A 14,438-nucleotide genomic window follows, 5' to 3' on the forward strand; every position below is an offset into this window, starting at 1 on the left:
AACAAAAGTATATTCCCCTGAATGATCAAATAATCGTCAGGTGGTCCTGCTAAACTACACTCTGATATGACAATGAAAGGGCATACCATCATCTCTTTGCCTTACTTCCAAGTTAGGTAATGTTTCTTAATACATGTTAGTGAAAGAATGGTATGAACTAAAGCTCCTGTCTTTGTCACCAGGCCTGGGAACAATGGGGTAGTAGATACTTTAAGAGTAGGCCTTTTCCAATAGGATTCTGAACATATGAGTTAAAGAGAGTGAAAGAATTATTAATTAATCTATTTTACAGCTAATATGTTGAGGATGAAGACAATGTTGATACCACTAATAAAGATGATAATAAATTTGACTTCAAGCAGAAGTAAAATACATCCATAATCTTACATTTATTCCCTGAGATGAGGAAACATCCTCACTCACAAAACTACGAGTGGTAGAAGAGCATTTTATATTTATGCAAACCGAGGATGCAGCTGTAATACATGAAAATATCTCCACAAACCAATTAACAAGGAAACTTGTCTTTCTGTGTTAATTGGGAAGCTAGAAGCTTTGTTGCTTCAGAGTAAAGCAAAGGGTTTATCACTAGAAGGCACATTTTTGATGCATTCAACCCAGCCAGCCAGACCTCCAAATTGTAAACAAAATAGTCATACGGTAAACGGCAAAGGCTCAGCCAGAGCTCTTCAGGAAAAATAAAGGTCCACAGAGAGACCAAAAATACAGAGTTCATGTTGACAAAAAGACAATTTTTTGAAGAACAGTGCAATCTATATTTTTCCAGAAACTAATGTAAGACGTAATCTCAAGTATCACTAAGTAAAACTGGCTAATTTTTATAGTAATAAATTAGTCTAGGAAAATTCTTAGAAATAAGAATCAAACCAGCAATTCATAAGCAACCTTTTTACCCTTGAAATCCATGGGCTAAGCCCAGAGTAAGAACAATTCCATTTATCTTTGTCCAAGACACTACTGACTTTTCTACATCTTTTTCTTTTTGCTTTGTATAATATCCTAAGGAATTTTAAGTTGGAAAGTTTACAGTTGGCATAAACATTTTTATGCTTCCCCATAGGAATATCAGAGACGTTCTGCTTATATAGGAAATTTGCCCTTAATAAAAGAAGAAGAAAAAGAGCCGCTGGTTATCCAAATATTTCTCTTATAATGGCCAGATGATTTGAAAAGGGAAAATGTTGTGAAGAGAAACACATGCAATTTGAATTATTTGAAAGCTCTACAACTACTATAGGAAGAAAAAAATCTGGCCCAGATAGAAGGGTCTCCAATACTATTTAGTATTTTCGTACTTATCCATTAAAAAGGGAGGTACTTTTGGGGGGGCGGGGAGGGTGGAATAGGAACTGGAAAAAAAGACCACTTAACATCTTCAAAGTCATGTCATCATTCTTTATATTTTCTGTGCCCGAGGCAGGCTTCTTCTTTGTTCTTTTCTCAATTGGTCTCTTAATAAAGCCTGAGGAAAGACTATACTTCTCTATGAAGATAAGGCTGTTAATTAACTAGATTTGCCAAATAAGATTGGGAAAGTAAAGTATTAAGTAGCAAATTTAAATGCTGCAAAGTCATAACTGTGATAGAAATGAGGGAAATTTCAGTGTTAGAACCATCTTTAATGCTTCAACTTCTACGTGGGTAAAGCTCCAAGGACGTTTTAACATCGGATTGCTCGCAATCCAAACCTCGGCTTTGGGGTCTCCTTATGGTCATGGTAGACAACTACATTTTTATTTATTTATTTTTAATTCCTGAAAGATGTCTCCATATCTGGTCTTGATTTAAAAACAAAACACAAACTAAAACTCCTCTCTGAAGGGAGACTATAAAGGACCTAGGAATGTTACATAATAATGCCAGGGAATCGGGATTGTCCCTATTGCACTGATCTCACTGGACGTGGAAAGCCTTGCAGGAGGTAAACCCTGGTTTGAGATGAAGCAGAAGGAGAAAAGGAAAACTCCCCAAAAGAACTTTTATTCACAGAGGCAGATGGGGCTACGGTTTCCCTCTGGCAGATCCCATTCTCAAAGATGCAGCCTGGAGCTCAAAAGCTACCAAGGAAGTCTACAATAGAGGCAGAAAAGGCACACCTCAATGGAGAACTCGGGAGGAGAAAGTGTAGAAACTCATCAAAAAGGAAAATTCTATAAAAACACAGGAAAGTTTTCACCTAAAATGGAGTCTTCATACATGTAAATAAGTACATTCAAACTAAGAGGTGGTCCTCAAAGTGCAAGCCACATGGAGAGGAAAGTGGTTTCCTGGTCATGCGAATGAAGTTCTCAGATGTGGCTTGTGACCTTGAAGACGAGAAATTGCAAGTGTCCTAGACCATTAGAAGTCTAAAATAGTGTTGTACGTCACGGGAGAGAAAAGGTTCCCAAATATATAAGGGATTTGATGTACTCTTCAAACTCCCAGACAGAGTAATTTTATCATTCTTATCTTAGTCTTCACCTCTGAAATTTCATTCCCTTTATCCTATGTAATGGTCCAGCACACTGTAGCGTTCAGTTAGAGGCAGTGTGGTTGGGTTATCAAGTCAAAGAAAAAAAGACAGAGGTCAGATTCTTGTTCTGACTCCAGTTTTCCAAGTAACGTCAGGAAACCAAATCTTAAGCACTTAACTTCTTTTCCATATCCTAGTCTTCTCCCATTTCCGTAAGTGGTCCACCTCTTAAACAAGTATGCTGAATCCTTAATTGAAAGACTAAGCAAATGGAAAAGATGGATTTAAAATTGTTTTCAGAACCACTAAGGTTTGCTAAAGCGAAAAATCTATGACAAACACACTGGAAAAGATTCTAAAACAAAATCAGATCAAGGATTTTCGCCTTATTGAATCCCGCATCTTGGAAAAACTGAGATTCCAGAGTTGTTCTTTACATGGAAAGAATGATCTTAGATACTCTTGTATAAATGCTATTCATGATTTCTTAAGAAGAAGGAAAAGAATTTACTCTGGCATTTTGGTTTTTCATATCTAAGTCTTCTTAGCCTGAAAGAAGCCTTTGAGAGAAGTGCTATTTACTGTGTACCAGGGGGCCGGAATTTGCCTGCTGTAAGGAATTGCTCGGGTGTGGGCATAATTTGTGAATGAAGAAAAATATATAACTAAATATATAAAATAATCAAGTTTTTCAGGTTCCTTCAGCTTTTGAACAGAAGGAAAATGTTTCTTATATAGTTGCAAATTAAATAATTTTACCAAAGTTTTATCTAAACATAAAGATTGACTGAAAAAACAAAAGGAGGAGGAGGAAGAAGGTGGGGGCGGGGGAGAGGGGAAAGAGAAGTTGGGGGAGGAAACAGGAGGAGGGATCCAAAGCTTTATATTTTCAAAACAGACTGTGATTGAAGTCCAATTTTCCTTTCCTAACCCAGTTTGCTTTGACACGGATACAAACAACCGATATAACCTGAGGGTGAGAGCATGTAGTTTAAACATTGTTAATGAAGTGTATCAATATCTTCCTCTCATAAATCAGCCTTGGTTGATGGGGAAAAGTGGGGCATGCAGTTATATCTGAAATGGCACATATTTGGTACATGCAAAGGCGGAAAGGAAACTACAATTTATGGAGCACTTAGTTGGGGCAAGGTCCCTTACACCGGAGACAGGATTTACCCTTACACTAATCTTTGAGGCAGGGGTTTTGTCCCGTTTTTGAGTAGGAGGATACAGAAGCTCCAGAACGGTGATTCCCCAAGGTTTCGTGGCCAGTAGAGGCAAAGTCACAATTCAAATCCAATTTGGCTTGACGCCAGATCTTCCTCTCTTTTGCTGATGATCTGCTGCCTCCATGGACCCAACTGGCTCCCTGTGGGCATTTGACTTCATCCAAGGTTTGATAAAATCAGCCTTTTTCTACTGGCGGCATAACCAAAAGAATTCTTATCAAATTTCAAAATACCAAAAGTCTAATAAAATACTAAGAAGTCTTATAAAATTCTTATAAAATAGAAGTCCTTCATGTGAAGGAGTCACACACATGACGGGTCCTTGGTTCCCGACAGTCTCCTATGCTGATAGAAATGCCTACCTACAAGGATGCTTGCTTCTCATTCTGACACATATAAAGCCTTCGTTACATTAAAGGTAAACTTTCAAGTCAAAGATCTGGTCCTGTGAACAATATAGCCTTATATACTTTAGTGTTTTTCACACAAAACATAACCTTCAAATATTCTAAGTAATATATGATTTATAATCTTTTGTGCTCCCCAAGCAAACTGCCAACCAAATGGCTTGGTAAATGCCACCAGAATGGTCTTTCCTGTCCTGCCTATATTGCTTATTCTTTTCCTTTCCAAGTTAATTCAATCTGCTGACACTTCTTAGAAGGTTGGAAGAGTGTAGGTTACTGTAACTCAAAATCGAATGAGAAACAAATATAACTCATCAGGAATAGTCTATCTTGAAAGACCAAAGAGAATCTGCATGAAATGTGAATATTTCTGAAGAGCAAGAAGAAGAAATATTGATTCCACCCTAATATACAGGACTTACGGAGAAAAAACAAGACAGCATGCACCCACCCCAAAAAAGAGAAGAAGAAAAAGCTGTGGCTTATTTAACTTCAAAACCAGAATGACGGCTACTTCCTAGAAGGGGATGAAATCAGTCTCTCTCACTTAGCATTACCACCCATAGTGCCTGGTGCCTGGTGCCTGGACCAGCAGTCTCAGCATCACTGTGGGATGACAGATCATCATACTGACCCCACCACTGACATGCTGAATCAGAATCTGTGTACTGAGAAGTCCTCTCCTCCCTGTTGACTCATATGCACAGTCATATACATAGTGATCTATTGAACTTCGGCATAGAAGAGAAGTACTCCTTTTCTTAGAGATGATACTAGAAATAATAATCCCACTAAAAATAATAATATAATAACAGGAATAATTATAGAATAAAATATAAATAATTTCAGTACAGTAATAATTCTACTAAAGTTATATCTACATATAAAGACTGATCTTTAAAAAACTGGAGAGGATTTTAAACTTTTTTTTTTTTTCAAAATAAGCTGTGTGATTGATTTCAGATTTTTCTTTTCTAAACTGTTTTGTTGACATTGATGTAACCAAAGTTTGAGTGAATACATTTCCCCATGTGTAGATAGGGATAATAGTGCCCACCTCACAGAACTGTGTTGAGAATTAAATAAGGTGTGAACAGTGCCCAGCAGAGGGCAGGTAGTCAAAAAAATAGTAGCACTCTTAGTAACCATCATTACTAAATTTTGTGCCAGAGCCCAAGTAGGTTAACTGGCCAGTTTAACTGACCTCCCACTCAATTTTATTTTCTCCTCTGTTTTCTGTTTGTTTTTAGAGATGTGTGGATCTATAATCACAGCAAAACTTGATTTTATATTCCTTAAATTTCTAGATATGTAAATGATGAATCCAGATAAAGGAAATTCTCCAAATATGCCAGACACTAGAATATTGAGTCTACATTCTCCTGTAGCTCAAAAATAAACAGTACAGTATTTACCAGCACTATTATAATTAGAATAGGAAATGCTTCACTTAGACTTCTCACGACAAAGACTTCCATCAGGTAACCATTCCCTTAGCATTCTCTCTCATGTGACAAACCCACCACAATCTATATCCATCACCATGGTTGCCGTTTCTAATCCTACCCGCAGAACCGTGAGCTGTATAATTACCACTATGCCATATTAGCATCTGTGGGTTCCCTCGATACTAATGGGATGCAAAAGGTGACACGTGTATGGATTGTGTCAAGTTGTCACACTGCACAAAAACCTGGTCCTAATCCCACAGGCTGCAATATCCACCTAATGATACACTCATGTCACAGAAGTACATAAATAGCATTCTGCTGCCTGTTAAGGCTTCCTGGCAGTAGGATGAGCTCAGGGGGATATGTGTGAATGAGTGATCACATGTCATACGAGATGATTAAAAATGAGTAGGTCCCTTTTAGAGATTAGTGATTGTTAAATTATTTCATTCACTTGCTATTCATGATGAATAATAAATCACTCTCAGTGTCTGCTGTTCTATTCATTTATTACATAGGGATGTTTAGAAGCTAATTACTCAGAGATATCCACCCCCCAGCACAAAGGGAGTGAGGGGTTGGGGAGTTCCAGCTCTGATTGCATTTTTTTTTAATGCTGGGCCTGACATTTAGCCAGATTTTTTTTAGGGTTACCCATCGTTATATCCATTTCCTAGTTTTCTTGTAGACTTTTGCTCAGTATGTCCTAATGTTTTAAAGGCTGTTGGGGACTCCTTGAAGGTCAAAAAGTCCCTTGCACTAACCTAGTACTTCCTAGAACTGTATAAATTGTTTTTTCTTTTTTGTTCTTTTTTGGTAGGTGTCTGGGGGACTCATTTCCTTATTGAGCATTTGCTAAACTCCTCACAGATTGTGCAACAGACTCAACCCCTTCCCTCTAAGCTTGCAATTAATCAATTCCTTCAGCCAGTGTTTACTGAGCACCTATTACATGCTCAACACTTTAATAAAGATTGCGAAAAAGAAAAAGATAAGCCATGTTCTTGGCTCTAAAACAGCCTAAGATCAAATCAGGGAGACAACTGATATACGTAAGTGATAAAAGATTCAATAAATATCTATTTCACATGAATCTTGGACTACGCACTGTGTTAGGCACTTCTGCAAACATAACGTCATCTAATTAATCATGATGTTTTGAGATGAGTTTTCTCACCATTACAGAGATGAAGAAATTGAAGCTCAGAGATGAGACTTGCTTGTGTTTGAACAGCTGCTTGGTAGATCTGAGACCCAAACCTCTCTGACTTCCAAGCCCGGTACACTTTCCAAGACCCCGTATGTTCCAAACACAATATGTGGGTAAGTAAGTGCTAATTTGTGAGGCAATTTGAGTATTGTAGTTCAGAGAGAAGAGCCAAGAGTTATCAAATAAGCCTTCACAGAGATGGGGCCTTCACAGAGTGAGACTTTGGAAGGTAAAAATGATGCAAGTGGCGGAGGAGAAAAGAAACAACAGAAGCAAAAACCCAGAGATCAAAATGAGAAAGGGACATAGGAGGGGCCGTTCCAAACCGAACTTGAGCAGACCATATAAATTGTGGAGGGGATTGATTGATGAGGTTTCCCATTCAAAAGTAAGCCAGTGCATGTCACACAACAGAGAAGAGAGCTACTGGAGAGTAGTCTTTCCTTGACCAAATTTCTGTCAGGTTCCTCTGCACTGCCTTCTCAACCGGGCCTCAACTGTGGCCTATGAGAATAACACAAATAAGTTTGTCTACCCCACACGCTAAGAGACTTAAACGAGCACTGGGTGACTTCTATCAGCCCAAGGCCTCGTCCCTAGGATGACCACAGTCCTTAAGTGTGGCTGAGAAAGCTCAAGCTGCCACAAGAATTTACTGTTTGTTTCTGTCAAAAACCTAACAATAGGCCCCTAATCTCCCTTTTTTTAGAGCATTTTCTTTAGAAAACTTACAATTATAAATCCTTTCTCTGTCCCTTTGAGATATATCTTCTACAACCCAGGAAAATGGCTCTCAAGTGAGCCATCCCTTTGAAATGTAATCATCAAGAAAAGTAGGGTCCCTGCTGCCCAGTCTCTGTGGGAGGGTAGGAGCCCAACTTGGATTAAGCACCAGTCAGCAAACACGGATGGCCTAATCACACTGACCATTACCACCCCCAACATCCTTCAATACTTTTCTTTAGTACATGCCAGCATTTAAAAACCTTTTGTTTCAATGGAGAAGAGTTCAGTGTGTACTGGAGTCTGTCTCCCCTCCTGAACTAGACTGCAGAAACTCTGTCTTGCCATTTTTAACAAACATTCAGCTCTATTCCTCTTTGACAGTATTGGGCAGGAGAAAGACAATAAAAGCAACGTTCAGCTTAGCAGCAAGAAGTAGAACAGTCACTTCCCCTCTTAAAATCCTCCAGTGGGTCCTTATCACCTCCAGGTTAAAGCCCAAAGAATTGAGCATGGCACACAAAGTCCTTCAGGTCCAGACTTCTGCCTGCCATTCCAGACTCATCTTTTACCTCTCCTTAACCAATACCCAGCTATCATGCAAGCTTGTCCTTCCTGACCATATCAGTTTCTCATCTCCATAATTTTTCAAAGGCTAGTCCCTTTGCCTGGAATAGTGGGAAAAATAGGCAGCGCTATTGAGCATTTAAGGTATTGTAGGCTCCGCCCTAAGAAATTCTATTCATTAGCCATTAATCCTCACAATTTTATAAGCTAGATGACCTCCTTTTGCACAGGAAGCGATGAGGTGCAATGAGTTGAGGTAAGTTGCTTAAGGTCATTCAGAACTGATGGTTCTACCACAATAGACATCGCAGTGCATATTACCAAGGGTAGGATATTTAAAATCTTATTTTATCTTATATACCATCTTAGTTGGTGCTCGGTCTGTTTAGACATTTGTTAAATTAATAACTATTTTACAATTTGGTATTAATTTCATTGCCTTTCTTTATGGTATTTATCTCCTTCACCTAACTTCCTATTCCACAGCAATATTAGTGCCACATATTTTCTAGAGTCCCAGTGAGTTAAGTTGCCTAAAGTCATTCAGAACAGCAAAGCAGCATTTAACTCAGGGAATCTCAGTTGCGCTACTGACTCAGCTTTAACCCAAGACCAACTACACCAACCGTTTCCTCTCCTCCTCCAGTTTTTTCCCTACTTTGTTCCCACAGCAAAATTCTAGGCATACTGTAAAACCCAGCTCAAGATTCTCCCCCACTTGAAATAGGCCCAATCCCTCTCCCCCCCTGCTTGTGTAACACTCTGCGTCTTCCATGGGTATAGCCATTGTCATATTGCAGAGAGTGTTTTTTATGCATTTGTGTCTCTACCACCTTGAAGGTGGAATGTCTGGTTCATTGTCATCCCAAGCCCAGTACTTGCCACAAAACACAGCCTCAGCTAAAGCCAACTGTACAAATGCTTGAAAGTAGAGACAGACAAGCAGGAAACAGGTAGTTGGAAACGTTGTAGTAGTGAGGGCCTAGGTTAGTACTGGAAGATTTGCTGATTTGTTACATAGGATTATAAAGAAGAGGAATAAAAAAATGATCTATTCAATATATATTAATTGAAGCTTTTCTGTGGACCTAGCTAGCACAGTGGTGAGCACTTGGATGACACTGAAGCTTCCAGTATGGCGACCGGGAAAACAAAGACCATTGGCAGGAACAGGGAAATCCTTCTAGAGGAGCAATTTTGTTGGAGACATATAGCAGAGAAAAGAATTGTTTAAATTGATGATTTATAAAATCTTTTGAGATGAACACAACTGCATTTTTCTGTTCTGTTTTGATTTTTGGTTTATTTCTTCCAACAAGAAGGAAGAGAGGTATTCGTCAATTACAGAAGAAAAGTTCATTTCAGCTGGGTTGATCTTCTGTAGGTGGCAACGTAGGAGAGTGGTTTTGAATGAGCCTCGGTTCAGTGTCTGTGTAATCAAGATTGAGTGTTATTAGTGTTCCAGGGTTCTCACCATAAAACCCAAATTGTTTGCGATTTTGCATAAATTTACATGTCAAATTAGGGGAGTTTTAACCCACGTATGTAGGAGGAAGGGAGAAGAAATTAATACAGTTTGTATAATTATATTCAAACCCAAATTAAGAGACTGTTTTGCATATCATATGCAGAGCCGATTAGTAAATCTATCAATTTAATCAAGCCCTAGGTGAAGGACAGTGAGCTCTAGTCAGTGGTGTGCTGGCAAATGTTTTAACAACTAGCTCTTCGGGAGAAAAACAGTCACGATAGGTAGGATTTGCCGATTTCTGTGGTGAAAATATTCGCACACCATGGACAATTTCAAGCTACCAATCTGGTATAAAGGAACACTGAGTGGGAAAGAGATGTGTGCGTTTGGCTTTCAGGAGCCAATGTACATGGGTTCCAGCATACCATAGGCTTCATCTGAAGATTCAAACTTCACACATTTCCCTTATTGAGCTTCTAAACTTAAGAGCTTCTTCTAAAAGATGGACTCTCTAACAGGTGAAAGCAACGTCAATAACTGTGAGAAGTGGTATAGCTAAACAGTGAGCCATATGTCTCTTGAATTTGGGGGAACTTACGGCTTCTTTAGGGACGAACCAGAGCCCAAAAGTACAGAAAAGCAATGATAGTCCCTCATGGAACGGTGTGTGAATGGAGGAACCCTTGTTGACATGTTGAGGACTGAATAATTCCACTGTTGGAACCATCCCCTTGAGCCCACCATTCCTCTGTAGTTCTAAATACAGGCCAGGTGTAACATAGATGCCCAGGTTACTATGTGAGAGAAAGCAAGTACCTGAGAGCACTATAATTACCTGCTTATATGTTTGCCTCTCCTAAATCTTGAACCCCCAAGAGTATCAGCCACGTCTTAATTAGCATTGTATCCCCACTGAGTCCCTGAAACACAGTGGATTCTGGATTAATGCATATAGTGAATGAGGAAATGAGTAAACTTACAGGGAAAATGTTAGGACACTGGCACTGCTTACTTAACCAGTGCACTTTGAGGATGACACAATGACAGATGGAAAGCTTTTTGAAAAATGAAAGAATTAAACAAAAGCTAGATATTATCATTTATTATATCTCAAAAGAATCTGCTATAAACTAATTAGAGCAATATGGGGTTTTCCAGTCAAAGTTATTGACAATAAACTCCTGTAGATATAGAAGCCTCCTGGTCATGTGGTAAATGCCTTGAGGTACTGCCTTCTAAATTATTGTCAAAACATGATAGATTGCCAGGTTCAAAAGCTCACTGGGTAAAGTACCTCAGCCTCTGAGAAAATAAGAAACTTTGTGATGGTGTTCTAAGATCCATATTCTGACATAACTCTCCTAGAATGGGTCACTTGTTAAATGTTTCTGCTTAGATTATTTTCCAGCTATTTCTTTTGAGCTTCTACTGAATATATACTAAGGTCTACTGCATTCATTTTATCAAACAGCAGAATTTCTGGACTGTTGACCATGATTGGTTGGTTAGTCATGTATTATGTCAAAGATTTTCAAAAACTGGGCATAGAGCAGGTCAGAATGATCCGGGAAACTTTTTCACACTATACATATTACCCAGAAATTCCAAAAGGCCCACAATGTGATGTGTCCTTTTCCTCCCTACAGGCTGAAAAAAAATCATTGTTTCAGTGGGATCCCTCATCTGTGATGGGGTGAAAAAATCAAGAGACTGAGGACCACAGATCTGAAATAATTTGAGGTTAGTGTTTACAGAATGGGTTCATACATAAACTAGAATATTAGAGCTAAAAGGGATCTTTAAGAAGATATGAAGCCTCCTTTACCTATGGGTAACTGAGGCCCAGAGAGGTCAGGCTGTCAGCCCAGGTTCAATGCTGACAGTTACAGGGTTAGTGTTTATATCTGTTTATACCCGCACTCTCACTGATAGTTCTACCACAATAGACATCACAGTGCATATTACCAAGGGTATGATATTTAAAATCTTATTTTATCTTATATACCATCTTAGTTGGTGCTCAGTCTGTTTACACATTTGTTAAATTAATAACTATTTTATAATTTGGTATTAATTTCATTGCCTTTCTTTATGGTATTTATCTCCTCAACCTAACTCCCTATTCCACAGCAATATTAGTGCCACATATTTTATAGAGTCCCAACCTACTATCATTATTCAGTGAGTGGTAGCATATTGTATCTATTAAGAACAGTGTTATTTGCTGAAGATACAGTACCACACTGGACAGACAATGCCCCTATCTTAACAGAATTTACAATCTAGTGGAGTGGCCACAGAAATAAACAGATAATTATAACACAGAGTATAAGTGTTATAATGGGGGAACTACAGATTTCTGTGGGAATTCAGGAAAGGGTTAGTGTATTTATTACCTCTGTTTTAATACAAATTATTCCAAAACTTAGTGGCACAAAAGAACAAATATTTATTATCTCATAAATTATTTGGATCAGTAACCCAGGCATGACTTACCTAGTTACCTCTGACTCACAATCTCTCATAAGGCCACAGCCACGCTGTCAGCTAGGGCTGAAGTCTAATTTGAAGGCTTAATTCGGGATGTGGTATCATCTGTTGCCAAACTCACTTATGTGACTTTTTGTAGGTCTCAAAAGATTTTTTTTCCAAGCTCACTGACATGGTTGCTGGCAGGCTTCAGTTCCTTACCATGTGGGCTTCTCTATAGATATTTGAGGGTCTCTGGCAATTGATGGTCCAAGAGAGAGAATCAGAGACTGAGAAAAGAGTGCTGGAGACAAAAGTCAGTCTTTTTGTAACCTACTCTTGGAAGTGACATCTTAGGGTGAAAATGCACACCCTTCTGCTGCATTCTATTCATTACAAGTGAGTAAGTTCCAGCTCATACCAAAGGAAAAAGACTGCACAGGGGCATGAATACCAGGAAGTAGAGACCACTGGGGCCAACTTAAAGACTCCCTGCCACAGACACCTTAAATGGGCAGGGTTTGGGAGTATATGTCAAAGGATCTCCTTGTTCCCCAGTCCTGAGAAAGTGGCATCTGAATGAACTTGAAAGAGTGAAGGCTGAGCAGGAGAGGCCAGGCTGGAGATGTTGCATGCATGCTTGAATGTGTGCATATATATGAACACTCACTCAAGGGGGTAAGGGAGCTCTCCTGGAAAAAGGATAGTCTGTACAAAAAAGTAATGGTGAGAGCAAGCAAGTTTAGTGTTCTTGGAGCACAGAGGTGTAACTGGAGGGGGACAGTGATAAAGGATGAACTGTTTGGACAGGCAAGCCAAAGGATGGGTTATGACCTCATCCACTTGCTTTCCTTTGTCCCCTGTGATTTCCACTGTTTTTATCATTAGGTAATGATAAACTATTGAAAGATGTTTCAGTCAAGATGTTTCTAAGTGCAAGTAAGACAATCTCCAACTCAAACTGACTTAGCCAGTAAGGAAACATATTAGCTTGCATAGGACTAGAAGATTCCTAAGGATGACTGACTCAGTAGCTCAAGAAGAGTCTCTCCTATTTATCCACTCTGCCTTCCTGAGCACTGACTTCATTCTCATGGTGTGACTTCACAGACAACAATGTTCCATGAAGGAAGAGAGACATTCTTCCCATATTTCCTATTTGAGATGGAGAAAATCTTTTCAAGAAGTTCCCTAGATTTTCTCCTCTCACCTCTCATGGCCAGGATTAGGTCATAGTCCGATTCCTGAGTGAGTCAGTAGCAAGGGGGAAAGGAATTACTTTGATTGGCTTGGACTAATCAACTGGGATGGGATGATGTGGCACGTCAGCCACAAGCACCCACTAGAGACAGCTACATACTTAAGACTAGATTGGTTTAGCCCTTCAAAGAATTATTTTCACTGTTTGTGCTCTAGCTTCCATGCCCTGGACTCTAATTGAAGACAGTTCAAGCACCAGCCACATAAAATATGCTTCTACTACAATTAACTATAAAACTGCTTTAAAAAAAGATTTTATTTCTTTATTTGACAGAGAGAGACACAGTGAGAGAGGGAACACAAGCACGGGTAGTGGGAGAGGGAGAAGCAGGCTTCCTGCAGAGCAGAGAGCCCAGTGTGGGGCTCGATCCCAGGACCCTGGGACCATGACCTGAGCCGAAGGCAGACGCTTAACGACTGAGCCACCGAGGTGCCCCAAAACTGCTTTTGAAGGCATTTTTTTCCCTTATATCATTTGAGGTCTTTTGTGGAAAGGCTTGCATAAGAAACACCTTCCAAAATTAAAGTTGAAAAAAAAAATTCTGAGGATAGTATGCATCTTCCTTCCTGAGAACAAGAAATATGGAGCTGACCATGCTTCCCTTTCTACAGTGGCTGCCGGGAAACTCCAAGTGAGAGCTGGAACCACGGACCTCTATCAACAATTGTAAATTACCAAGGAATTTACTTCCTGCCTGTTTTCTTGGGCTTCATTTTCTTTCTGTATCTCTGCAACCCAGACATCAGCTGATGCCTCCAAGCCTCTGGCTCAGAATCGTCCTTTTCACCCTCTGTTTCCAAGGCTCATTTCCCTCACTGGTTGCCACCAGAAACACAATAGTAAGCATTTGGGGAAACTTCTGACCAGAGAATTCCACAGGAAGATGGAGCAAGCAGGAAAACCAAGGTCAGACAACACGCATCACTTAGGAATTGCACCCACTTGTTCCCATCTCAACCTCTCCCGTCTCCTTAGGAATAACACAGATTTCTGTTCTTGGCCTGCGCATGGCAGTTCAGGAATCATCTTTGGTTATTTCGGTATGCCTTTGGGATTTCTCTTTCTGCTGTGGGCAGGTCGTCAATGTACTCCAAACACAGTCCTCCCCCAAGAAAAAGCCTGGTAGATAACATTTTTTCCATCTTCTTATACCTATGTATGTTATTAACCA

Source organism: Eumetopias jubatus, unplaced genomic scaffold (genome assembly GCF_037043125.1).
Source record: "Eumetopias jubatus isolate StellerSeaLion01/CBP00866 unplaced genomic scaffold, mEumJub1_p1.0 scaffold_1, whole genome shotgun sequence".
Lineage (NCBI taxonomy): Eukaryota > Metazoa > Chordata > Mammalia > Carnivora > Otariidae > Eumetopias > Eumetopias jubatus.